The 25,679-nt window shown below is 45.7% G+C and overlaps 2 non-coding genes across 2 annotated transcripts; one reads left to right on the forward strand and one right to left on the reverse strand.

Moving 5' to 3' along the window:
- Nucleotides 1–20,279: 20,279 nt before the first annotated feature.
- On the reverse strand, nt 20,280–20,417 carry LOC114813566. The gene has a single exon (XR_003761283.1). It is a non-coding gene; the product is annotated as a small nucleolar RNA SNORA7 (small nucleolar RNA).
- Nucleotides 20,418–24,387: 3,970 nt separating this feature from the next.
- LOC114813463 lies at nt 24,388–24,525 on the forward strand. The gene has a single exon (XR_003761182.1). It is a non-coding gene; the product is annotated as a small nucleolar RNA SNORA7 (small nucleolar RNA).
- Nucleotides 24,526–25,679: the final 1,154 nt, after the last annotated feature.

A 25,679-nucleotide genomic window follows, 5' to 3' on the forward strand; every position in this document is an offset into this window, starting at 1 on the left:
ATAAAATAAAAACAAAAGTTAGTAGGGAGCATGACTGGAGGAGCATAATTTCAGGCTCCTTGTGATTCAGTGTCCACTGCAAACCCATAGTCACAGCAACGGCTACAGTAGCCACTAGCCTTTCCAAGGTGAAATGAGGCCTCCTGCTTCAGGTGCTGTTCTCTTTCCAGCAGAAGGCCAGGGGCAGGCAGTTTAAGTTGGATCACCTGCAGAGTGCAGCTGCTGGGGAGAGGCTGAAAGCACGCAGAGAGATGAGGCTGCAGGTGAAGGATGTTTCTTTCAGCCGTGGTGGTGAAGAAAGGCCGAGATGGGTGTCCGGAGGCTTGGGCTATTCCCCTCTTCTTTCCTGTCATGGCTGGAGTGGGTGCCTGCCCCCTGGTAGGAGCGGTATCTGTCACGTGCCCACAGTCTGGAGCCCCTTGCCATCCGGGCTCTGAGCTAGAGATGTAAGACTATAGACTGTAAACTTGTTGTGGGCAGGGTATGTGTTTATTGTTATATTGAACTCTCCCAAGCGCTTAGTGCGGTGCTTTGCACACAGTAAGTGCTCCATAAATACAAATGAATGAATGAAGGAGGTCCATGGTTCTCTGGTACTTCAAGGGTGTGTCCAATACTGAAAGCCTCATCTCCCCTCCCAAATCCTCTTATCCTCCTCCTAACTTTCCCACTGCTGTTGGCCACACCACCATCCCCCCATCTCTGAAACCTGTAACAGTGGCATTATCCTTGACTTGTCTCTTTTTTTCAACCCACATATTTAGTCACCAAGTCCCTTTGGTTCTTTCTCCACATTGTTAGAATCTGCCCTTTCCTTTCCATTGAAATTGCCATCAGCCCTATTCCAAATATCACTCCCTCCCTATCACCCCCCCCCCCCCACAAAAAAAGTATTCTCAGTTGTTTGATTGAAAAGATCTAATTTTATGTTAGACAATCCGGTTTTCAGCTGGCATGTACTTTGACTGGGTTGTATTCAGCATCAGATGTTTTTATATCAAATATTTTCATTTCCAGCACTGAACATCCCTATGTTAGAGCTTCAGGTGCCAAGTTTTATGGCTTGGACTTGGCGCTCAAATCCATGTGGATTAGTAGTGGATTAGTGGGTTGAGTAATTGTCTGTCAGATATGAAGAGGGAGGGCATTCCAGGCCAGAGGCAGGATGTGGGCGAGAGGTTGGTGGCGAGTTAGATGAGATCGAGCTCTAGTGAGTAGGTTGGCATTAGAGGAGTGGGCTGGGTTCATTCATTCAATAGTATTTATTGAGCGCTTACTATGTGCAGAGCACTGTACTAAGCACTTGGAATGTACAAATTGGTGACAGATAGAGACAGTCCCTGCCCTTTGACGGGCTTACAGTCCAATCGGGGGAGACGGACAGACAAGAACAATAGCAATAAATAGAATCGAGGGAATGAACATCTCATTAAAACAATAGCAAATAAATAGAATCAAGGTGATGTACATCTCATTAACAAAATAAATGGGGTAATGAAGATATATACAGTTGAGTGGACGAGTACAGTGCTGAGGGGGTGGGAAGGGAGAGGGGGAGGAGCAGAGGGAAATGGGGGGAAAAGAGGGTTTAGCTGCGGAGGGGTGAAGGGGGCGGTAGAGGGAGTAGAGGGAAAAGGGGAGCTCAGTCTGGGAAGGCCTCTTGGAGGAGGTGAGCTTTAAGTAGGGATTTGAAGAGGGGAAGAGAATTAGCTTGGCGGAGGTGAGGAGGGAGGGCATTCCAGTACCGTGGGAGGACGTGGCCCAGGGGTCGACGGCGGGATAGGCGAGAACGGGGGACGGTGAGGAGGTGGGCGGCAGAGGAGTGGAGCGTGTGGGGTGGGCAGTGGAAAGAGAGAAGGGAGGAGAGGTAGGAGGGGGCAAGGTGATAGTTGTAGTAGGAGAGCAGCGAGGTGAGGTAGGATGGAGCACTCAAGATGATTGAGTGCTTTAAAGTCGATGATAAGGAGTTTCTGTTCGAGACAGAAGTGGATGGGCAACCACTGGAAGTTCTTGAGCAGTGGAGAAACATGGCCTGAATGTTTTTGTAGGAAAATGATCCAGGCAGCAGAGGGAAGTATGGACTGGAGTGGGGAAAGACAGGAGACAGGGAGGTCAGCAAGGAGGCTAATGCCATAATCAAGGCGCAATATAATGGGTGCTCAGTTTGGGTGGAGAGGAAAGGGTGGATCATAGTGATATTTTGAAGGTTGATCCGACAAGATTTAGTGATAGATTGACTATGTGGGCTGAATGAGAGGGAGGAGTCAAGGACAATGCCAAGTTTATGGTCTTGTGAGACAGGACGGTGGTGCTGCCTATAGTGATGGAAAAGTCAGGTGAAGGGCTGGGTTTAGGAGGGAAGATAAGGAGTTCTGTTTCTGAAATATTAAGTTTGAGTTGATGGCAGGACATCCAAGTAAAGTTGTCTTGAAGACAGGAGGAGATGCAAAAGTGCAGAGAGGGAGAGAGATGAGGGGTGGAGATGTAGATTTGGGCATCATCCACATAGAGATGGTGGTTGAAGCCATGGGAGTGAATGAGTCCTTCAAGGAAGTGGGTGTAGATGGAGAATAGAAGGAAACGCAGAACTGAGCCTTGAGGGACAGTGATAGTTAGGAGGTGGGAGGCAGAGGAGGAGCCCATGAAAGAAACTGAGAATGAGTTATCAGAGAAATAGGAAGGAGAACAAAAGAGGAGAGAGTCAGTGAAGTCGAATTTGGATAGTGTTTCCAGGAGAAGGGGGTGGTCGACAGTGTCATTCTAAGTGCTAAGACTGTGAACTTGTTGTGAGCAGGGAGTGTCACTGTTTATTGTATTTTCCCAATTGCTTAGTACAGTGCTCTGCACACAGTAAACACTTAATAAATAATATTGAATGAATGAATGAACACACAGGTGGGAATTAGACATTATCCCTGTCCCTTAGGGAGGCTCATAATCTCAGAGATAAACTCTGAGAGAACAAGGATTGTGTTTATTATTCTCTCTCAAGCATTTAGTACACTCATCTGCAGAGTAAGTGCGTAATAAATATCACTGATTCATTGGAAGAGCCCCACCTGTGTGTTTTCCCCTTAGTCCTCCAAGACTGCACCTCATAGATACCTAGTACCTAGATTGTAAGCTCTTTGTGGGCAAGGAATGTGTCTACCAACTCTGTTCTATTAAAAACTTAGTACAATGCTTACACAGTAATCACTAAATAAATATCATTGATTGGTTGAATCAATCCATCAATTGAATTTACTGAGCACCAAGTGTGTGCAGAGCTCAACACTAAATCCTTGGGAATGGACAATAGAGTTGGCAGATGTGACCCCTGCCTTCAGTGTGTTTTTGATATGCAAGGCACCAAGGTGACAAATCAGTCGATGGCATTTAGTCAGTGCTCCCTGACCTATACAAGCTCTCTAAGGATGAAAAGGGAAAAAGAAGAGCTTAATGTGAAAGAGTGATTTCCCTCTGTGTTTATATTTGTTCCTAGTTTTCCACTCAAGAGGTCAGAATCTAACATTTCCTTCAGAATCTGAAGTACTTGCTGATTGAGGTGTTTTTTTTCCCCCCACCCCCTTGACAATCTCTTCCTTGAAGGATGTACTAATGATTAGTAATTATTATTTGAAAGGGATAATCTCCTCATGGCTCATTCCTAATCCTCGAAGCAAAATAGATTAGCCTCTTCCCTTTAGGTTCTGATGTCCCTTGTCCCGGTTGGGTTGTTTCTGATGGCCAGGGAAACCTTCTCCTTGGGACCCTCGGAGAGGCTGAGATCAGAGACTTAAGAGCATGATTCATGTCGAGGCTCTATTGCATCAGTGTGCCCGCACAGAGGGGGAGGGAAAGAGCCAGAGGGAAAGAGCTTTTGTCAAAGCTCAACTAACCCCTTCCCCACTCCCAGGTACCTTTAGTCATCAGCTCTGGCTCTACACTGATTATAGGCACATATGAATCAGATGGACTCCTCCCCCCGCCCCACTTTTTGGTATTTGTTCAGCAGTTACTATGTGTCAAACACCGCTCCGAGTACTGGGGTAGGTACAAGTTGATTAGATCGGACACAGTCCCTCTCCTGCATGGGGCTCATGGTCTAAGTAGGCAGGAGAACAGGTATCCCCATTTTACGGTTGAGGAAACTGAGGCACAGAAAGCTAAGTGACTTGCCTGAGGTCACACAGCAAGCAAATGGCAGAGCCAGGATTAGAACTCAGGTCCTTCTGACTCCCAGGACCGTGCTCTATCCACTAGTCCATATTTCTTCCCTTTCCTAGGCCACCCTGGTTAAGCCAGTCAGTGTATTGCTTTAGAGAATAGGGCATTCTACAAGTCCTACTTACACTGTGAGTACCACGTAGGACGGGAACTGCCTACGGCCTGATATCCATCATATTCACTGAGCGCTTACTATGTGCAGAACACTGTGCTTGGGAGAGAACAGTACAACAGGGTAGTCAGACAAGTTCCCTGCCTACAATGAGCTTACAGTCTCGAGGGAGGGAAGACATTAATGTAAATCATTTATAAGATATATTTTATAGATATTACCAAATTTAAAGTGATTTTGCATCTGCGGTAGGGATCAGTATGATGCTTGGAACACTTAACAAAGACATCTATCATTATTATTATTATTATTATTAAGCACACCTTCCCTTTTGGAATGGGGTGCAAATTCAGCTCTGTGAAGATTTTGTGAAAGTCTGAAAAACATCTAACAGTAGAACTGTGGTGTTTACGGTATGACTCATGAACCTTAAGCACTTGGGAAACAGAAGCCAAACCCAGATCAATCTAACCACCAATGGTGTTTATTGAGTGCTTGCTGAGTGCAGAACACTGAACTAAGGTCTTGGATGAATACAGTACAGTCAAGTTGGTAGTCATGGTTCCCCTCTTTTTTTTCTTTAAAATGGTATTTGGTAAATGCTTTGTACCAGGCACTGTACTAAGTGCTGGGGTAGATACAAGCTCATCAGGTTGAACACAGTCTATATTCCACAGGGGGCTCACAGTCTTAATCCCTGTTTTACAGATGAGGTAACTGAGGCACAGAGAAGTTAAGTGACTTGCTTAAGGTCACAAAGCAGACGAGTGGTGGAGCTGGGATTAGAATTTATTTGTAATGATGTGTGTCTCTACCGCTCTAGACTGTAAGCTCATTATGGGCAGGGAATGTTGTATGGTATTGTTATATTGTACTTTCCCAAGTGCTTAATACAGTGCTCTGCACACAGTAAGCGCTCAATACATGCATTTGAATGAATGAATGAATGAATGAATGAACTCAGGTCGTCAGTCTCCCAGGCCCATATTCTATCCACTAGGCCATGCTGCTTCTCAAAGAGCTTCTCAAAGCTCCTTCTCAAAGAGTCCCTGCCCTCAAAGACCTTACTACCTAATGGGGAAGCCAGACAGTAAACTACAGGTAGAAGAAGAAATACACTGTTTTCTAAAACAATATACTGACTCTCTTATCCTGGCTGACCTGCGAAAGGGAAGCAGCGGGGCCTCGTGTATAACGATATTTATATATACATATGTAGGTGCTGTCAGTGTGGTAACATCACCGTGCTTAGGTAGAGACAAAAGGGCAAGTTTTGGATTTTACAATCTAAAGGGGGAAAGTGACGAAAATTATTTTCAGATATCATTATCAATCCATCAGTGGTATTTATTGAGTGCTTACTATGTGCAGAGCACTGTACTAAGTGCTTGGGAGAGTACAAAACAACAGAATTAGCAGATACGTCTTCTGCCTGTAATGAGTTTATATCTAATAATGTTGGTATTTGTTAAGCGCTTACTATGTGCAGAGCACTGTTCTAAGGGCTGGGGTAGATACGGGTCATCAGGTTGTCCCACGTGAGGGTCACAGTCTTCATCCCCATTTTACAGATGAGGTAACTGAGACCCTTAGATTAGACCGTAAGCCCGTCAAACGGCAGGGACTGTCTCTATCTGTTGCCGGCTTGTTCATTCCAAGCGCTTAGTACAGTGCTCTGCACATAGTAAGCACTCAATAAAATACTACTGAATGACCCAGAGAAGTTAAGTGACTTGCCCACAGTCACACAGCTGACAAGTGGCCGAGCCGGGATTTGAACCCATGACCTCTGACTCCCAAGCCCGGGCTCTTTCCACTGAGCCACGCTGCTTCTCAATCTGTACACCTTTTCCCCAACCCTCTTCCCGGCCTCCTCTCCTCTGCACATTGCACACTGATATGGAAATTACTACTTTTCCCTGCTCTCCTCCACTTTGCTAACAGATGATGAAACTGAGTTTCTTTGGAGCTTTGGCCAGGTGGTTTTCCCGCTCGCTTATCTACAGATCCATTCTTTCTTTATCCTCTTCTTTCCCTGAGCTTTGAGTCTTTCTCTTCTCATAGAGACTGCAAGCTACTTGAGGGCAGGGATCGTATTCTTCCAATCACCTAATATAGTGCTCGACACACAATAGGCCTTCCATAAATACTGTTGATTGATCAGCACTTGCTATGTGCTGGAATAGATCCAAGGCAATTAGATTAGACCCAATCCCTGTCCTAAATGGGGTTTAAGAGGTAAGGTAAAGAGGTATTTTATTTCCATTTTGAAGAAGAGACCCAGAGCGGTTAAGTGACTTGTCCAAGGTCACGCAGCAGGCCAGGGCTGAGCTGGGACGAGAACCTAGATCTCATGACACTTTGTCTCGTGACCTTTGCACTAGAACATGCTGCCTCCCCTGAAACTTATTTGGCCATTTTTTTGATAAAAAGAAAATTCAAACAATCAATGCTATTTATTAAGTGCTTACTATATGCAGAGCACTGTACTAAGCACTTAGGAAAATACACTACAACAGAGTTGGTAGACTCTATCACTGCCCTCAAGGAACTTAGACTCTACAGGGGGAGACAGATGGAAACCCTTGACTTTGAAGGGTTCTGCTAGCTGATTCTACTAGATTGAAAACTCCCTGAGGCAGGGATCAGGTGTATAATTCTATTTACTCTTCCAAGAGCCTAGTACAGTGCTCTGCTCTTAGAAGGTACTCAATGAGCACTATGGATTGATTCTGTGCCGTTCCCTAAGTGCACAGAGTACAGTGGGGTGAGAGCATTTGTATACTTAATGGTTTAGCACACTAGGTTTGGAGGGCTGAGAAGATATTCCTACCAGTGACTCAGTGGCAGGAGAGTGGAAGACCAAAGGCTACAGTGTGGCATTTAAAAAAATGGCAAAGGAAACCAGATGAGCCTTGACAGTAGGAAAGTACTGGAAGTGGATTTTTTTTCCATAAAGGAGAAGCAGCTGAATATTTAAAAGAATGTTGTTCTTTTGTGCTGTTTGTCTGCAACCGCTTTATTAATCTAGTGTTTTGGGGGAGGCAGCATTGCCCATTAGAAAGATCATGGTGGTGGAAGTCATGAGACCCAGTCCTATACTAGCCTCGGTTTCCTCATCTATCAAATGGGGATAAAATACCTACTCTCCCTACTTGTGTTGTGAGTCCCTTATGGGACAGGTTCTGGGTCTGATCTGATTATTTTGTTTCTATCCTAGGGCTTAGCCCAATGCTTTGGCCCAGTAAGTGCTTACTAAATATTATTACTATTCTGAGGGCTTCTGAGTCCTCTTCCCACGTTTTACATGAATTCAGTAGTAGTACTTCTGTGTTTCCATCAAGGATAAGGCAGTCGGGAAGAGATTAAACTGCAGTTGAAAGTATTCAGGTTAGGTACTAAGGAGAACTTTCTGAACTGTAACAAATGTGAGACCCCCAAATGTATTTTCATGGGAGGCTGTAGAGTCGTCTTTTGAAGGTTTTTATAAAAAAGAGAAATGGAAATCTCTTAGGAATGTGTTGAGTTGAGCTGGGGTGAGAACAGGCTTTGCCAAACACCTATTAGTCTCTTGGCCATCCCCAGGGGAGTGAATCTTGGAGAAGTAGCATGGCCTAGAGGAAAGAACACGGGCTTTTCTCTTCCAGTTTTGGTTTCTAATTCTGGTTTCTAAGTTCAGATCCACCACTTCCTGCTGTGTTACCTAAGACCAGTTACGTTCTCTGGGCCTCTGTTTCCTCATCTGTTAAATGGGGATTCAATACCTGATCTCCCGCCTACTTAGTTTGTGAGCCCAATGTGTAGATTATCTTGTATCTACACCCACTCTCAGAGCATTCCTTGGCATTTGCTTAACAAATGCTACATTTATTAATGCTCTGGGCATGTAGAAACGCTCTGGGCATGTAGAAACGCTCTGGTCATGTCATTCCCCTCCTTAAAATCCTCCCTCTACCTATCAACCTCCACACGAAACAAAAACTTTTCACTCTGGGCTTCAAAGCTCTCCATCACCTTGCCCCCTCCTACCTCTCCTCCCTTCTCTCTTTCTACTGCCCACCCCGCACGCTCTGCTCCTCTGCTGCTCACCTCCTCACCGTCTCCTGTTCACTCCTAGCCCGCCATCGACCCCTGGCCCAAGTCCTCCCGCTGTCCTGGAATGCCCTCCCTCTTCACCCCTGCCAAACTAACTCTCTTTCCCTCTTCAAAGCCCTTCTGAGAACTCTCCTCCTCCAAGAGGCCTTCCCAAACTGAGCTTCACCTTTTCCCTCTGCTCCCTCTGCTGCCTCTCTGCCCCCCCGCACCTCCCCTCATCTAAGCCCCCTTTCCCCCACTTCCCTCTGCTCCTCCCCCTTTCCCTTCCCCTCCCCTCAGCACTGTGCTCATCTGCTTATCTGTATATATTTTTATTAACCTATTTATTTTGTTAATGAGAAGTACATCCCCTTGTTTCTATTTATTGCTATTGTTTTTGTCTGTCTCCCCCGATTAGACTGTAAGCCCATCAATGGGCAGGGACTGTCTCTATCTGTTGCTGAATTGTACATTCCAAGTGCTTAGTACAGTGCTCTGCACATAGTAAGCACTCAATAAATGCTATTGAATGAATGAATAAATACTATTGAAGAATGAATATTAATATTGGCTTGTAAAGAGCAATCCCGCTCACCTTTGAAGAGGCTTAGCTCTTTGCCCATGATGGACCTGTTTTGGAAGCTTTTTTCTTGAAACTGCTACTAAAAGTACAGTTGATGGTTCAGACCTTGGCAGGCAGGGAACCAATTCCAGAGATCGGGAGACTTGTTCGCTGGCTAAGCCTGCTCAGGAAGAAGGACTCAGTGGCCCAGGCTACTTAGGGAAGAGAGAGCCTCTGACTGACTGCCCCTTTATCACCGGGAGCCCAGGAGGTAGAGACTGCCATAGTTTTTTCAGCATGCTGCAGGCTCCAAGGGCAGAGACTTCTCATCTGTTTATTTGATTTTTTAAATTGGGCTCTTTGCTCTAAAAAAGCCTCCGGGCACGAGCGCAATAGAATTATTCAATAAGATGTTTAATTCAATTGACAGCAGCATGTTAAAAGAAAAACAGGAAGCAGAGAGCCAGGGCAGGTCCTATAATGCGCTAGATCTGGAGACCTCGTGGAGCTGCCACAAGGCAGCTTTTTTGACCTGTTGTCCTGAGTAGGAATAAATTGGCTTCCTGGGACTAGGACAGGCAGGATGTGGCCCCTCTCCACGCAGTGAATCAATCAATCATTCAGTCAGTGGTATTTATTGAGCACTTACTGGGTGCAGAGCACTGAACTGAGTAAATAATGATAATAATAGTAATCATAGTGTTTGTTGAGTGCTTACTATGTGGGGTAGATAGGAGATAATCAGGTCTAGCATGGGGGTCTCGCTCCAAGAAGGAGGGAGAACAGGTATTGAATCCCCATTTTACAGATGAGAACTGAGGCACAGAGAAGTTAAGTAATTTGCCCAAGGTCACACAGCAGGTAAGTGGCAGAGCTGGGATTAGAACCCAAGTCCTCTAATGTCCAGGCCCATGTCTTCCTACCAGGCCTTATATAATCTAACAGGGGAGACCCTTAAATAAATTTCTGGGGGGACCAACAGAACATAAAGATATGTACATAAGTACTACTGTAAGTACACTAGTGGATAGGAAACATGTCTACCAACTCTATTGTCCTCTCCCAAGTGCCTAGTATAATGCTCTACACGCAATAAGCATTCAATAAATACCCTTGGTAGATTGAAGTGCTTAGATGATGCAGAAGTGCAGAAATGTCAGTTGTGGGTGGAAGAGGGAAGCCCCACCATTTTCTCACTCCTCAGGTGATGGTGACAGCCATGAGACACATCAATCAATCAATCAATTGTACTTATTGAGCACTTAATGTGTGCAGCACACTTTACTAAATGGTTGGGAGAGTACAACCCAGCAATGCAGCAAACACATTCCCCGCCCCAAATGAGCTTACAGTCTAGAGGGGGAGGCAGGCAATGTATAAATAAATTATGGTATGTACCTAAGTGCTGTGGGGCTGGGGGGATGTGAATAAATGGTGCAAGTCAGGGTGATGCAGAAGGGAGTGGGAAAAGAGGAAATGAGAGCAGAGTCAGGAGGAGATGTGCCTTCAAAAAGGCTTAGAAGGTGGGGAAAACAATTGGCAGTCAGATATGAAAAGGAAGTGTGTTCCAGGCCTGAGACATAACAAGACATTTATTATTATTATTATTATCATCATTATTGTTGTTACATTTGTTAAGTGCTTTCTATGTGTCAAGCACTGGTCCCACATTAGGCTCACGTCCACGTGAGAAAGAGATTTAATCCCCATTTTACAGTTAAGGAAACAGCCACAGAGAAGTTAAGTGACTTGCCCAAGGTCACAGAGCAGGCAATTGGCAGAGACAGGGTTAGATCCCAGGTCCTCTGTCTCCCAGTTTCATGCTCTTTCCACTAGGCCATGCTGCTTCTCAAGCCTCGCTGTTTCTGATTTGAATGAGCTCAGATCTGCCTTCTTCCCCCTCCCCAAAGGGGAAAAGGCTTATCCTGGTTGAAGGGGGAGATTCAAGCCAAAGAGGCTGGTGGGGCTGGGGAAGAAGGGAGCGGAGAAGAAAGGGAAGGTCTTTGACAAACAACCATGGCTGTGAGCAGTGAAAGGACATGCGTTCTTGAGTCCCCAGTCACTCAGAAGGCCGGCGCCTCATGGTGAGGCCCAGCTCTGCCTAAGGCTCTGGGCTCCCTGGGGGCTCTCTCTGCAGGCTGCTCCACCTCAGGCCGCTTGGCCCCTGCTCATCCCTGCTGCCCTTTGAGGTGGTCAGTGCGCCATGTCCGCATCTCACTACATTTGTCCCTCGCTAGCTTCATGACCGGTGTTCCCCCAGAGCTGAGCCACACTCCTCCTGGCAGAACACGATCGGAAGCTGGGAAAGGTTAACTTAAAGGTGAAATCAAAATAGTTAAGTCACACTCTGCAATTAGAACTTTGTAAGGAGCAGCTTCCATATCTTTCCCATCCTCTTTCTTGTCCCCTATTCCCCCCTTTCTTCTCCTCCCCCCATTCTTTCTTTCTCTCCTCTCCTTTCCCCCTCCCCTCCTTTCTTTCTCCCCTCCCATCCCTCTCCAACCTCCCGCCCCCTCTCCTTTTCCTTCCAGCTTCTCCTGTGCAGAGATGGAGATAATGAAAGAAAAGGCTTCGATTTTTAAGAGTCTTCCTGACACCCAGAAAGACCGGAGGGAAGACAGCAAGTTTTCTCTAGTTGTGAGAGAAACAAGCAGTGCAGAAGGAGCTAAACCAACTGGCCCGGGGGAGGACGGTTAGCTACAAAATGCTACCTTCCCCTCTCCGTCCCCACTTCTTCATCCCCCTCTCCCAAGATGGATTTGCTGTCCTCTTCCCACCCCAAGTTCTCCTGGGATGTTCTGGCAGACCAGCTCGGAGGGGGCGGGGTTGGGGGTGCAGGGAGATTAGAGCTGGAGCTCTCTCTGGAAATCAGAAGAGAACAGAGAAGACGGATATTTAGAGATCAATATCCGGCGCATGAGAGATTAAAAAAAATTCAATATTAGTTTAAAAGGCTTTTTGTTATGGGAGGCGGGGAAAACCCCCATTTAATGACCTGTCTAATGCAAGGGGAAATGGGAACCATTCTGAATGCTTTTTTTCAGATAAACAGAAGAGGACAGTCTCCCTCAGGGGTTAGTTTTGAGGAGTTTCAGGGCTTATTATCTGATGCTTGCGCCCTGGGAAAGTGTTGAGACAGAGAGACAGAAGAAGCCTGATCTATGAAAGCAAAAGGTGGAAGAAATTTGGATTGTTAGCCTCTGTGAGAGCCAGAGACCCTGTTTTATTTTTCCCCCATTCTAGTTTTCCCCCACTTGATTAACCACTTGTATTTATTGAAGTGTTTAATGTGTTCAGGGCACTGTCCTAAGCACTTGGGAGGGTGCCATGTAGCGAAGTTGGAAGACACATATCCTGACTACAACAAGCTTACAGTCCAGAGGGGGAGGCAGACTTTAATGTAAATAAATTACAAATATGTACATAAGTGCAGTGGGTTTGAGGGAGGGTTGAATAAGGGTGCAAATTCAAGTGCAAGACTGACACAGGAGGGAGTGGGAGAAGAAGAAATGAGGGTTTAGTTGGGGAAAGCCTCTTGGAGGAGATGTGCTTTAAATAAGGCTTTGAAAGTGGGGAGAGTGATTGTCATATATGAAGAGGGAGGGCATTACAGGACAGAGGCAGGACATGGACAAGAGGTGGTGGTGAGATAAACGAGATTGAGGTACAATGAGTAGGTTGGCATTAGGGGAGTGAAGTGTGCAGACTAGGCTGTAGTAGGAAATCACTGAGGTGAGGTAGGAGGGGACAAGGTGATTGAGTCCTTTAAAGCCGTTGTAAGGAGTTTCTGTTGATGCCGGAATGGATGGGCAACCACTGGAGGTTCTTGAGAAGAGGGAAACCTGGATTGAATGATTTTGTAGAAAAATGACCCAGGCAATAGAATGAAGCATGGACTTGTGAGGCAGGAGACAGGAGGAAGGGAGGTCAGCACAGAGGCTGATGCAGTAATCAAGTCAGAATACAATAAATTCTCAGATTGTTGTGGGGGCAGTTTGGATGGAGAGGAAAGGGTGGATTTTAGTGATGATTTGGTAACACTGAATATGTAGACTGAGTGAGAGAAATGGATGGAGAAAAACTCTAAGGCTATGGGCTTGTGAGACAGGGAGGGTGATAGTGCTGTCTAAAATGATGGGAAGGTGGAGGGGAGGACAAGGTTCATATGGGAAGATAAGAAGTTCAGTTTTGGACAGGTTAAATTTGAGTTGTTGGTAGGACATCCAAGTAGAGATGTCTTGAAAGCAAGAGGTGCAAGACTAGAAAAAGAGAGAGGTCAGGGCTAGAGATGCAGTTTTGGGGATCATCCTTATAGAGACGGTAGTTGAAGCCATGGGAGCGAATGAGTTCTCCAAGGGAGTGAGTGTAAATGGAAAATAGTATCCCTGAGGGGTTTGGGGGCAGAGAAGGAGCACACGAAAGAGATTGAGAATGAGCGGGAAGAGAGATAGGAGGAGAACCAACAGAGGACAATGTTAGTGAAGCTGAGGTTGGGTAGTGTTTCCAGGAGACAGTGTCGAAGGTAGCTGAGAGTAGAGGAGGATTAGGATGGAGCAGAGTCCATTGGATTTGGCAAGAAGGAAATCTCCGAGGAACTCTTAGAGAGCATTTTCTGCGGAGTGAAGGGAGTGCAAACCAAATTGGAGGGGTCAAGGAGAGAACTGGTAGAGAGGGAGTGGACAACTCACTCAAGGCATTTGGAGAGGAGTGGTGGAGGGTGATAACTGGATGGAGCTGTGGGGTCAAGGGAGATTTTTTTTATAATCTAGGAGAGATGAGCATGTTTGAAAGCAGTAGGGAAAAAGCCACCGAAGAGTGAGCAGTTGAAGATGGTGTTCAGGGAGAGAAGAAAGGATTTGATAAAGTGTGAAGGGTCTTTCCATATCTTCAAAGAAATTATATCTCCTCTAGGAAGCCTTTCTTAAGCTTTCATCTCCTCTATTTTCCCTCCTTGAGGGCAGGAATAGTGTCTATCAACTCTTTAGCGCTTAGTACAGGACTAAGTAAGCCCTCAATCAGTCAATCTATCGGTGGAATTTATTGAGCACTTACTGTGTAGAGAACATTGTCCTAAGAATGTCAAGAGTACAATTCAACAGAGTTGGTACATACATTCCTTTCCCACAGTGAGCTTTCAGTCTAGAAGGGGGAGACAGGCATTAAACTAAATAAATAATTTATGGCTATGTACATAATTTACAGATATGTGCACTCAATAAATGCCATTGATAGATCGACTGTTAGTGGTGAGAGCCAAAATGTTGACAATTTATTGGTTGTGGAAGCCATTTTGGGACCTGCCCATCTTCCTCTCTTATATTAAGATGGTGTTGGAAACTTACCAGGGTAACTTTAGGTGCTAGTCGATTATCCTTGGCTTCATGTTCTGTCTGGGGCCTAATTTATGTCTAACTTCCTTGGAGTTCAGTCTGGTTACCTGAGAGAGCCTGTAGAGATTGTCCAGGTCAGCTAGCCAAATGGCACCACACTGCCTGGGGTTGAGTCCTCTCCCAAGGTGGCTCCACCTTATCATCAATGGTATTTATTGAGTGCTTACTGTGAGAGATCAGTGTACTAACTACTTAGGAGGGTACAGTACACAAGAGTGGTAGACACAACCCCTGTTCACAACTAGCTTATGGTCTGGAGGACCATAGAGGACAGTCTAGAAGACACCTCTGTCCCAAACCTTAAAAAGTGGGCGGTGGCACAGCTATGATGACCAGCTGGTCTGTCTCCTGTCACATAGGGATACAGCGCTGGTTATCTTTTTGACCGGAATTTTAATTTTGAGCACCCTCCCTGCCTCTGCCTTGGCTTCTGGTATACCTATGTTCAGAGAATAATAACAATAATAATAACAGTTATTATTATTATGGTACTTGTTAAGCACTGACTATGTGCCAAACACTTTTCTAAGAGCTAGAGGAGATGCAAGCTAATCTGGTTGGCCACAGTCCCTGTCCCACATGGAACTCATACTCTTATCCCCATTTTGCAGATAAGGTGACTGAGGCCCAGAGAAATGAAGTGACTTGCCAAGGTCACACAGCAGACATGTGGTGGAGCTGGGATCAGAATCCAGGTCCTTCTGACTCTCAGGCCTGTGCTGTATCTACTACGCCACACTGCTTTTACAGAGGGACCAGGTCAGGGATCACAGAGGCTCTAGAGTAAGTGGGAAGGTTAGGAGTTACCCTGGAAAAATGCTCTAAGCTCAGGTGGTCTGAGGTAAACTTCTTCAAATTGTCCTGTGTGATGAGAATGGCATTTGTTAAGCACTTACTATATGTCAAGCACTGTTCTGAGCCCTGGGGTAGATACCAGTTAATCAGGCTGGACACAGTTTCTATCCCACACGGGGATCCCAATCTAAGGAAGGAGAACAGATATTGAATCCCCATTTCCCCATTGAGGAAGCTGAGGCATAGAGAAGTGAAGTGACTTGCTGTGAGATCTTTATGTAATGTTGCGTGCCTAGGGTTAAACATGTGGCATCACCTAAGCGCTTAGTACAGTGCTCTCACACAGGAAGTGCTCAATAAATATGACTGACTGAATGAATGAATGTGCACCTCCTTGTCAGGTATCGATGCTGATGGGCAGTGACCCCCTAGGCCCAGCAGTAAAACAGAATGAGGAGGAGGAGGTACATTGATCATGAAACGGCTGCCCCGGCAATATCAAAGACGATGGAGCTCTTGACCCCTCTTTCCTACTCTTGCATCCGTGGTATGTGCTGGTTGGATCTGTCTTCAGGATCTTCTTGGAATCCTCTCCCCTGTTACTTCTTGTAAAGCAGATACTGGCTGGGTGCTTCCATGGTTCTGAGGCAGAAACGGCTTCACCTCTATACAGTGTGGCTTAGTGGAAAGAACCCGGGCTCGGGAGTCAGAGGTCGTGGGTTCTAATCCCGGCTCAGCCACTTGTCTGCTGTGTGACCTTGGGCAGGTCACTTCACAGAGTGTGCCTCAGTTACCTCATCTGTAAAAATGAGGATTAAAAGATGTGAGCCCCATGTGAATCCATCTGATTACCCTCTATCTACCCCAGGGCTTAGAACAGTGCTCAGCATATAGTAAGGGCTTAACAAATACCAACATTATTATTATTATTATTATACTTCTCTATTTCTGCCGAGTCACCACCTGGAAGGCAATGTCTTGGCTAGAGAAAGTGCTGATTCGGAGGTAGAGCTGGTCCATCTCTACACCTGTGGACCAGCCTTGGTCTCCCAGGAGGGTCCATTTGCTGTGCTTTGCCTTCTGGTCTCTCTTCTTTCTGGTTCCCACCCCATCCTTCTCCAGATTGATGGCCAAACAACCTGCCTGCCCAAAAGGGAAGTAAATTTTAGTTTTGTTTCCTCCTGGGGTGAAACCTTATTTTTAAGTGGAAAAAGACCACCACCCCCTTTTTCAAGTCCCCTTTTCAGTTCCTGTCTCATTTTCCCTTCACTTCGGTCCTGTCGCTGACTCCTCCCTTGGCTCTGGAAGGAGTCTTCCAAATGGCAAAAACATTGGTCAGTAGATGAGATGGAAGGAAACCATACAATCAGACCCAGGGAGTAGCCAGTGTAAGATTGTTTTCTTAGCAACCACTCTAAGGCCATTGGATGCTTGACTCTGATGGGGGGTGGGAGTGGGGCACGTCAGAGCACCCTTGGGGTATTATTGAAAGGTTGGTTCAGGTCTGGGTCGGGTAGATATCCCGGGATTCTGTTCTAAGGCTGTCTGATTTCCCTCTCCACCCTCAGTGTGGAGGATCCCTTGGAGATGTTGGACAGTCCCGAGGTGCTTCTGGGGGCTTTGGCTACTGTGGAGGAATCCTCATGACGCAGAACCTAAAACCTTAACTAGTCTGGAGTAAATTCCCCTTCTTATAATAATAACAACAATGAGTATTATTATATTATTTGTCTTAAGCACTTATTGTGTTTTAGACACTGGGGTAAATATAAAATAATCCTTCTAGACCTGTAATCTCTCTATACCGTAAGCTCACTGTGAGCAGGGAGTGTGTCTGCTTATTGTTATAGTGTACTCTCCCAAGTGCATAGTTAAGTGGTCTGCACACAGTAAGCGCTCAATAAATACTACTGAATGAATGAATGATCAGATTAGACACAGTCTCTGTCAACCCAAGACTCACAACATAAGTGATAGGGAGAAAGCAGGTGACTTAAGCACTCAGTACCTCAGTTTCCTCCTCTGTAGAATGGGACCGAGAGACCCAAAATCACACAGCAGGTCATTGGTGGTGGTGGCCCTTTCTACTAGCCCATGTCTCTGGGAACATTCCCAGGCTCCCCAACTATTCCAATCCCGCTCTGGATATCAAGATTTTCCCAAGGGCCTGGGGGAAGGTGCTTAGATTTGAGGGGGGCGGGGGTGCGATTCTGAAATTGGGTACTCTGCATGCTGAGAAAAGGAGATCATCACGCCAACCCACCATACTAGTTTGCAAACTCCCCCCTACGGCCGCTGAGGGGTCTAACTCAACCAGAACAGCGGCAGGGTGATGAGCGTTCTCTGGCGGTGTGTAATGACTCACTTTTCTAGAGTGATCAGTATCAATCCCGTCTTTTTTTTATTTTTTAAATCTCACCTCTTCATTGATTTATTCAGTAGCATTCATTAAGTCCATCATGCGTGCAAGGTCTGTACTAGGAATCTGGCTGAGCGTAATGGGGGTGAAAAAGGCGGTCCCTGCCCTTCGAGAGGTAGCAACTTGGAGCACCTGGTCTCTCTCCATCCTGATTTTAATTGGATTCCAGCATCCTTCATATCTCAGACCCACTCAGAGGTTTTTTCCCCCTTTCCTGAGCCTCTCCCCCAGACATTCAGCTAACGCCCTCCTCTGGCCGGACACAGCTGCCGCAGACTACGAGGGATGGATGAAGAACATCTCGCACACTCCTCCAACCCTTCCAACATGGATGCGACGGAAGACCCGACTAGGATGGAGGGGGAGGTGACCATCTTGGGGCAGGGCAGAGGTGCCAACTGCCTGGTGGGACAACCACGGCCTGCTCCTCAGAGGGCAGAGGTTGAGCTCCTTCGAGGCGTCTCCAATCACACCAACCACCAGGTCCGGACAAAGAGGGTAGAATCCTTTTTGCTTCTGGGACTCAGGGAGCCAAGCTCCCTTGGCCAATGCAGGATGTTGACAGTGGCAGAGATTCCTCTACACAGAAAGGGATTTAGGCACAAACCACAGAGGCCCAGAACTAATTGCTGAGGGGCACAGTGGCATGCAATGGATTGGACGAAAGAAACCTTACCCTTGCCCCTTGGAGCCCATCCAGAATGCCACGCTTTTAGGCCCTGTTGAACTGCCAGCTCCTTTTCCTTTGTTCTTTTCAGACCGTGTTTAAAAAAAAACCTCAGCCTCTTGCCAAAAGCTGAAATGAAAGAGGAATCATTTCTCCAGTCTTTGTTTCTACCCTGCCATCTCAGAGGACCAGTTTTATTTTTTTCCTGTTAAATTACATCTCCTAATTGGGTCATGTCAGTGGAGGTGACCCACATTTCAGAAGCCAACAAGTTCCCACGCACACAGGCGAAGAAGCAAATTGGGCTGGAAGAAGAAGGATGGCCAGCCCCTCTTCCTCCCTCCACACAACTCTTTCTCCTGGGACGGAGGTTGTGGTAAAACTTAATCATAAATGAGAACTGAACATTTTGGCTTGGGGCACTCTTCTGGAATCTTACCCAATGGGACATGTGGTGTAAATTGTACATCAAATATAAGCCTTCCCATTATAGTTGTGATTACTGAACTCAATCAGTGGTATTTACTGAAAACTTACTGTCTGCTGAGCACTGTACTAAACTCCTGGGAGAGCAATATAACAGAGTTGGAGACACATTCCTGCTTACAAGGAACTTTCAGTCTAAAGGGGGAGACAGATATTAAAACAAATTATGGAGATGTACGTAAGTGCTGTGGGGCTGAGGGCGAGGTGAGTATCAAGTGCTTAAAGGGTACAGATCCAAGTGCATCGGTGATGCAGAAGGGAGAGGGAGTCGGAGGAAAGACGGATTCACTAAGGAAGGACTCCTGAAGGGTTGATTTTAATTCGGCTTTGAAGGTGGGTAAAGGATCTGATATGAAGAAGACGTTCCAGGCCAGAGGTAGGACATGGGGGAGAGGTTGGTGGCAAGGTAGACGAGATAGAGGTACAGTAAGATGGTTGGTGTTTAGAGGAGCAAAGTGTGGGCTGGGTTGTAGTAGGAGATCAGTGAGGTAAGGTAGGAGAAGGCAAGCTGACTGACAGCTTTAAAGTCGCTGGTAAGGAGTATCTGTTTGATATGGAGGTGGATTGGTAGCCACTGGAGGTTCTTGAGGAGAGGGGAGAGAGATTATAGTAGGCGAGGATGAATTGGAAGAGATAAGAGTTGGACCGGTGCCTGGATTTCCTCCTGGGGTTGTTGTGAATACATAAGCGGAGGACCTGGGCTGAGGGCTGGAGCTGGAGAAGGTCGTGGCACGAGATCGGCTGTGGGAAGGTGAATGAGGGGGTCGTGTTTGGTGGAGAGAAGAGTGTACTGGTGTTCTGAATGCCAGCCCCATGCTGGGGATAGATACGGGAAAAGCCAAGGCTGCCTCTACCAGTGAGTGTCATTAGCCAAATCCTGAGAGAAACAGTTGGGTCCTGGGCGGGCACCTGGGGAAACAGGTACCTGGTACCTAACGATGTGAGACATCAGGCTGGCACTAAGCAGCACACATCCTATAGAGCTTAAAGACTAAACGTTTAGGGAGGCAGAATATGAGACAGATAAAAAAAAATGGCATTTGCTAAGTGCTTACTATGTGGCAGGCACTGTACTAAGCACTGGGGTGGATACAAGCAAATCTGTTGGACACAGTCCCTGTCCCACATAGGGCTCCCAGTATCAGTCTCCATTTTACAGGTGAGGTAACTGAGGTACAGAGAAGTGAAACAACTTGCGCAAGGTCACACAGCAAACAAGTGGCAGAGCTAGGATTAAAACACAAGTCCTTCTGACTCCCTGGGCCATACTCTATCCACTAGGCCACCTGCTCCTCTACACTGCTTGTCTTGTCCTGTCTTGTCTTATGCTGTCAGGTTATTTTCGATTCATAGCGACACCGTGGACATACCTCTCCCAGAACCCCCCGCTTACCATCTGCAATGGCTCTGGTAGCGGTTATAAAGAATTTATATAAAAACTTTCATAGAGTTTTCTTGGTAAAAATGCAGAAGTGGTTTACCATTGTTGCCTGTCCCGCAGTAAACTCAAGTCTCCGCCCTCGACTCTCTCCCGTACTGCTGCTCCTCGGCATGGGTGAATTTTGACTTGTAGCAGATTGCCTTCCACTCGCTAGCCACTGCTCAAGTTAGGAATGGGATGAGTAGGCCGCTGCTCGACTCTCCCTCTGGTAGCCGAGACTGGTAGAGTCCTGAAAACTCTCCAGTTGTGACCCTGAGAGGGGACCACGCTGCTTATGTTGGGCAGGTTTATGAGTAAGGCTTAGTGGGCCCGTGTTCTGGACCATATTTATGGATGTAACAAAATGCTCTGAATATTCCCTCTGTGATCCTATTATAACTGTACTCAGCAGTGAAAATGTTTCTTTCAATAGATAATATTGATTGAGCACTTAATGTGTGCAGAGCACTGTACTAAACACTTGGGAGAGTACAATAGGAAGAAACAGCATGGTCTAGTCAAAAGAAGCAGTGGGTTCTAGTGGATAGAGCATGGGCTTGGGAGTCAGAAGGTTCTGGGTTCTAATCCTGACTCCGCCACTTGTCTGCTGCGTGACCTTGGGTAAGTCATTTAGCTTCTCTGTGCCCCAGTTACCTCATCTGTAAAATGGGGATTAAGATTGTGAGCCCCATGTGGGACACGGACTGAGTCCAGCTTGATTAGCTGGTGTCTAACCACAGTGCTTAGTACACTGCCTGGCACAGAGTAAGTGCTTGAAAAATACAATAACATCCCACACACACCCTGAAATGAAGAAAAACCTAGGTCCTAATCCCAACTCCTCCACTTGTCTGTGTGTGTGACCTTAGGCAAGTCATTTTACATCTCTGGGCCTCAGTTACCTCACCTGCAAAATGAGGATTAAGATTGTGAGCCCCATGTGGGACATGGTTTATGTCCAACCTGATTAACTTGTTTCTGCCCCTGCGCTTAGTACAGTGTCTGGCGCATAGTGGGAATTTAACAAGCATCATAAAAGAAAAAAAGCACAGGACTAGGAGTCAGGAGAGCTGGGTTCTAATCCTGGATTAGAGACTCGCTTGCTGTGTGACTTTGGGCAAGCCACCTAATTTCTCTGTGTCACAGTTTCCTCATCTATAAAATGGGGAATAAATGACAAGCAGTGTGGCCTAGTGGAAAGAGCATGGGCTTGGGTGTCAGAGGACCTTTGTTCTTATCCCAGCTCTGTCACTTGTCTGCTATGTGACCTTGAGTAAATCACTTAACTTCCCTGTGCCTCAGTTACCTCATCTGTAAAATGGGGATTAAAGTTGTGAGCCCCACACGGGACATGGACTGTGTCCAACCTGATTATCCGTTGTTGGGCAGGGATCGTCTCTGTTGCCGAATTGTACGATCCAAGCGCTTAGTACAGTGCTCTGCAAACAGTAAGTGTTCAATAAATATGATTGATTGAATGAATGATCTTGTATCTATTCCAGGGCTTAGTAAAGTGAGTGGTATGCAGTAAACACTTAATAAAAGCCAAGAAAAATACCAAATCTGCTCTCCCATTTCCTAGACTGTGATCCCCATCTGGGTCCCCCACTGACTGATCTGGTTGTTTTAAACTGAGGACATTTATTAAGCCCTTGCTCTGTGTCATGCACTGTTTTAAGCGCTGAGGTAGGTACAAATTATTCAGGTTGGACACAGTCCCTTTCCCCTATGGAGCTCACAGTCTACGTAAAAGGGAGAACAGTATTTAATCTCCATTTTAGAGATGAGGCAACTGAGGCACAGAGGAGTTAAATGACTTCCCCAAAGTCATACAGCAAGCATATGGCAGGGTCAGAAACAAGTTCTGACTCTCAGGTCCCTGCTCTTTCCATTAGGTTATGCTTCTTCTGGGGTATTGTGTCTATCTCAGCATTTAGCATATTGCTTGGACCATAGTAAATTAGTATTACTAATAATGATGGTATTATTATTAATAATGATGGTATTCTTATTAATGATGATGGTATTTGTTTAGCTCTTACCTCGAACCAAGCACTGTAGTAAGCACTGGAATAGATACAAGATACAAGGTTGGACACAGTCACTGTCCCACATGGAGCTTAACAAATACCACAATTATTATTCTTATTATTGTCATTATTACTAAGACTAGTAGTAATAGTAGTTAAATTGACACCCTCTCTGTCCACAAGGGGTTCCTGACCCTAAGTGTGGATCTAGTGTGTTGTACAGTCTGTTCTATTCAATAGTATTTATTGAGCGCTTACTATGTGCAGAGCACTGTACTAAGCTCTTGGAATGGACAATTCGGCAACAGATAGAAACAATCCCTGCCCAACAACAGGCTCACGGTCTTGAGTAGCTTAATTAAGACACCCAACGTGGTACAAGAGAGAAATCTAAACCTTACGGAAAGCTTTCTGTTTAGCTATGGAACAGCGAAGAACAACTTTCAGGTTTTCATTCAGTAGTAGTATTTATTGAGCGCTTACTATGTGCAGAGCGCTGTACTAAGCGCTTGGAATGAACAAGTCGGCAACAGATAGAGACAGTCCCTGCCGTTTGACGGGCTTACGGTCTGATCGGGGGAGACGGACAGACGAGAACGATGGCAATAAATAGAGTCAAGGGGAAGAACATCTCGTAAAAACAGTGGCAACTAAATAGAATCGAGGCGATGTACATTTCATTAACAAAATAAATCTGTCCACCCTGCCCACACTGCTGATGGAGGAACAAACCGTTTACCGGAATCTGAGTCCTTCCAAGAGAGCGAGGGAGCCGTTTCTTGGAGGGCCAGCATCAAGGTAGCATATTCTTACACAGAGTAGGGACCTGTTATTATCTCGATAACTTTAATCTACTAGGGGCTGAAAAGAGTGGCTTTAATCTGGTGAAGGAGATATTTCAGGATTACTACCGGTCAAAGAACAATGAGATAACTGGAGATTCAGATTTCAGATAAGATTCTGGGAGATGGCTGTTTAGCGTGTGGATGAGTTCAAGTGAAAGCTCAGTGTGAACTGTGGTAGGTCAGCTAGAGTAAAGCAACCCGAAAGCCTGTGACCGGCTGAAACATTTAAATTATATGTTAAACTTAAAATACCAAATGGGTTAATAAGTGTTATTGATATGGGTAAAGGGGAAGATGGTAATCCGACTCATCGATATCAATCAATCAATGGTATTTATCGAGCATTTACTGTGTACCAAGTAATGTTCTAGGTGTTTGGGAGAATACAGTACAATAGAGCTGGCAGGCATGATTGCTGCTCACGAGGAGCATATAGTCTAGAGAAGCAGCGTGGCTCAGTGGAAAGAGCACGGGCTTTGGAGTCAGAGGTCATGAGTTCGAATCCCAGCTCTGCCACTTGTCAGCTGGGTGACTGTGGGCAAGTCACTTAACTTCTCTGGCCTCAGTTCCCTCATCTGTAAAATGGGGATTAAGACTGTGAGCCCCACGTGGGACAACTTCATTCCCCTATGTCTACCCCAGCGCTTAGAAGAGTGCTCGGCACATAGTAAGCGCTTAACAAATACCAACATTATTATTATTATTATTAAAATGGGGATTAAGACTGTGAGCCCCATGTGGGACACCCTGATTCCCCTATGTCTACCCCAGCGCTTAGAACAGTGCTCTGCACATAGTAAGCGCTTAACAAATACCAACATCGTCATCATCATCATCCTTAGAGAGGAGCTTAGTAATTGTTGAGAGCCTACTGTACTCTGAGCACTGTTCTAAGCCTTTGGGAGAGTACAAGCAGTAGGAGCAGTGTCGTCTAGTGGATAGAGCACAGGCCTGATAATCATTAGGACATGGGTTCTAATCCCGGCTCCACCACTTGTCTCTTGTGTGACCTTGGACGAGTCACTTCACTTCTCTATGCCTCAGTAACCTTGTCTTTAAAATGAGAATTAAAGCATGGGACAGGGACTGTGTCCAACCTGATTAGTTTGTATCTACCCCAGCGCTTAGAACAGTGCCTGGCACATAGTAAGCACTTAACGAATACCATCACTCTTATTATTCTTAGACATTATCCTGTGTGCAGACCACTGTCCAAAATGCTTGGGAGAGTACAGTGGAGTTAGTGGATATGATCCTTGCTCTCAGGAAACGTAGAGTGTCTAGGGCACTGTGTTAAGTGCTTAAGAGAGTAAAATAGAGTTAATAGACATAATCGCTGTCTTCAAAGGGGCTTATAGCCTTGGGTAGTATTTCTTGAGGCCTCTCAGGGTTGCACCCGGAGAGTTTCCAGTACTCCACCAGTCTCAGCTATGGGAGGGCCAGTCGAGCAGAGGCCTACTCATTCCATTCCTAGCTCGGCCAGTGGCTAGCGAGTGGAAGGCAATCTGCTATAAGTCAAAACTCACCCGTGCTTGACAGCAGAGGCACAGGAGAGAGTCGACGGCAGAGACTCGAGTTTACTGCGCGGACGGTGGCCATGGTAAACCACTTCTGTATTTTTACCAAGAAAACTCTATGGATCCACTACCAGAAGGATAGAGATGGAGAGCAGGGTGTTCGGGGAGAGATGTGTCCGTGGTGTCGCTATGGGTTGGAAATGACCCGACGGCTTAAGACAAGACGAGTAATTCTCGAAGAGAACTAGTTCCAGAGTAGGACAGAGAAAGCTCCAGACACCAGGCTGGGAGAACACAACCAATGAAGAATGGAACACAAGGAATGCCCTTGTTCAGAGTTAAGTCAGATAAGTAAACAAGTCATTTGTTGTTTCATAAAAGCTGCAGTGGCTAGATTATCACTTAAGATACCCAGCAGAGATTTCCTTTAAATGTCAGCCAAAAGATATTAAAATAATACTTTGCTCAGGTTGTTTTTAATAAAGTACAGGACCTCCTAAGCAGCAGTGATAAACACTTCTCTCCACTAACTGCAGGGGTAACATAACTCTTAAAGGAATAAAATTCCAGTGGACACTGAAATTTCAATGAAGATTCATTTCTATAACCCCCAATTCTGGAAACAAACCCTTTGAAAGTTGGCTTTTAGACTTCCTCCGAGTAACGATGCTGTTTCAGAAGGAGTTGATACGCTACCAATTCTACATTTACTTTACTACTCAGCTTTAATAAAGAAAATGGCTCGAAATTGTAAATGTGTCTTGTAAAGAATGATTTAATCTAGCGACTCGAAGCCGAGCATTATCCTCTGGAAAATATAGTTCATTCTGATCTGTTCGGCTCTATCACTCCTTACGGGAACTACAATCAGTCCCAATGGGATTCCAAAAGGAATTTTTTAGGAAGAGAGATAGGGTCACCGCTTCCTAAGTGGACAAGTGTCTCATAACCATAATAATAACTGGGGTATTTGTTAAGCACTTACGATGTGCCAAGCAAGCATTCATTCATTCATTCAATAGTATTTATTGAGCGCTTACTATGTGCAGAGCACTGTACTAAGCGCTTGGGATGAACAAGTCGGCAACAGATAGCAAAGCAATCAATTGATGGTATTTACTGAACGCTTACTCTGTGCAGAACACTATACTAG

This window comes from Ornithorhynchus anatinus, chromosome 7 (genome assembly GCF_004115215.2).
Source record: "Ornithorhynchus anatinus isolate Pmale09 chromosome 7, mOrnAna1.pri.v4, whole genome shotgun sequence".
Lineage (NCBI taxonomy): Eukaryota > Metazoa > Chordata > Mammalia > Monotremata > Ornithorhynchidae > Ornithorhynchus > Ornithorhynchus anatinus.